Here is a 2,741-nt window from a genome sequence, read left to right as displayed (position 1 = left end):
CAATTTATGATTTAAGTTAATTGTAGTCAGAGAATAGATTCTTAATGATTCAATCTTTATCAGTTTTTTGAGACTTCGTGGCACAAAATACAGCCAGCTTTGCCAGGATCTCTCTCTCTCTCTCCCCCCTCTCTCTCTAACATACACACACACACACACACACACACACACACACACACACACGAGCACACGTGCGTGTGTGTGCATGTGTGTGAGTGTGTGTGTGTGTGTGTGTGTGTGTGTGTGTGAAGAACATTTTTGTTCTTGTTGGAAGTCATCCATGAACATGTCATTGAGCTTGCTGCCAATGCCACCTAACATTTTCTGGGAAGCTGTCCACATTGTGTTGTGGAACTTGCCTGGGGTGAACTCACCTGGATATCCCACTTGTCAGGTAAACACTATAAGAGCCAGAAAAGAAAAAGCACATCTGGAGCAGGAAGGTCTTTCTTCAGGAGCTCCCTCCGCTGGTGAAGCTTGTACTGTTTGCTGGAGAGGGATTTACCAGATTTAAGTTCCACCATGACACACTCCCCACGAAGGGTGGGTTTAGAGCTGATAGTTAGCAGGTGATTCTTCTGCCCAAAGCAGCATCATTTGCAGAACTCTTGCTAACATTTCTTACACTGTGGCTTATTTTTTTTATCACACTGTAAACAAATAGAGGGATCATACCAATAATAAGACTAGAAATTCTAACTCTTCAAGACAGCTATAGACTAAGTGGAATCATGGCATTTTCTAAGATTCTCACTCATTATGTGTCAGTGAAATAAAACTTACAAATAAACTAATTTATCATTAGATGGTGCTATGTGTCCATCATTTAATATTCTTTTCAATAGCTAATATTTTCATTTCTTTTAATAATTGAGCCTTTAAAAGTTTATGTAAATGCAACTTAAAAATTAAGATATTTATAATATATTTAAATTTTAAGCCAGATTTGGCAAACTGAGTGCACTTTAGCAGAGCCCCAACAAAACAAAGCAAAACTCCCAGAAGAATGCCGAGCTTGTGTATAATTGATATTAACCTGTAAGCATGGCAGTTCCTGCCCACCTGGTCTCACAGCCATGTCACCCCCAAATAACACACAGAAACTCTGTATTAATTACAAAAATGTTGGCCAGTTAATAGCATTTTGTATTAGCTAGCTCTGTCTTAGATATTAATCCATTTCTATCAATCTAATTATTTCCACGTGGTCATGGCTTACCGGAATGCCAGACCTGCATCTAGGAGATGCAGAGAAGAGAGCAATTTCCTATTTGTCCCTGCTTATATTCTGATTCTGCCCAGCTATATTACTTCCTGTCTGTCTGTACAGACCTCCAGACCTCTATGGTTAGCTAGTGGCAGTATCTGCCATGTTACATCACTTCCTGCCTGGCCAATCAGTGTTTTATTCATCAACAAATAAGACAAACATATATACAGAAGAACATTCCCCATTAACCAGGTAAGTCTATTACTTGCTGTGAGCACTGGGAAACTTGCTCAGCATTTAAATCTGTTCATCTTGATATGACTTGTGCCATCAGAATTATATGGAATGTACCTTTAAAATGAAAAATCGAGACGCTAGAGTATGATAATATGATCCATAGTGAGGTTTGCACGAGCTGTTATTGTATTCTAGATCATCTTTTCCTTCTCCATCTCTGAATGTAGAAAAACCTTGCATTTTTGTATTGTTCATATCATACTCCCTTCAAAAATGGACAAAATAAGAATAAACTACTAGGACATAATCACATTCATGTAAAATTGTACTGCATATTCATGTATTCTACCAAAACAGTCTGTAGTGGATAGAGAGTGATCAACATTTACAGGAGGAACATATGGTGTTCACATGCAGTAGAGTCAACAACAACTACTTACCTATTTAGGGTCCTAAACATTTACATGTATATTCCATTGCTTCAATATTCATCAATTAGCATCTGACAGACCATGACCCATAAGAGATTTCAGTAGCATCATAAAGATTTATAACATTAATGTTCTTTGTAAGTTACTTGTGAATATTATAGATGAGTACAATACTTTATGGTTATTATAGACAAGCCTGTAGAACAAAACCCTTGCTGGTCCTAAGAAGGATTGCTTCTCATATCTCTGGACTAATTTGCATCTTCTTTAGCTTTTATTAGGAGCTACCACTCTTTCTGTGTTTGTGTGGTTACCACTACTGGCCAGCATTAACTCTGTCTCATTTCTACAATTTCTCTATGTGAGATTACATTAATTTACCAAAGTGGTAGAAGAGCAGATGAGATTCACTTTCTAAAAAGTCAAAAATGTACTTCTGAAACTTTTGTATCAGCGTACAATTTGAGATGTGTAGTAAGTAATAAACTCACACTTCATTTTTTTTTCAAATCCTAAATGTCAAGGTCAGGTGTGACATTTTTAAATGTGTTCTAAGAATATCTACTCACTTTAATGTTTTCTAACTAGAATGTTCTCTTTTAGGAACCATAACAAACCATTTCCAATTTCTGCTTCCTCTTCCTCTTTCTCTTCATTTCTCTTCCTTTCCCTGCCTTCTCTTTTGACCCCTGAAGACCATTGCAGGACAAAGTCATTCCAGAGCCACCCAAAGAATACAGCAATGCTACTGGAGAAAGATCTAAGAGAAGAGATGGAAGGAGACCTGAGAATCCAGAGGATATCCATCTTGGACAGAGGTTTGAAACCCATCATTGAACTCAGTCAGCACAAGGGAAGTGCTG

This window comes from Phodopus roborovskii, unplaced genomic scaffold (genome assembly GCF_943737965.1).
Source record: "Phodopus roborovskii unplaced genomic scaffold, PHOROB, whole genome shotgun sequence".
NCBI lineage: Eukaryota > Metazoa > Chordata > Mammalia > Rodentia > Cricetidae > Phodopus > Phodopus roborovskii.
The sequence above is the reverse complement of the archived record's forward strand: the minus strand, read 5'-3'. Positions refer to the sequence as shown.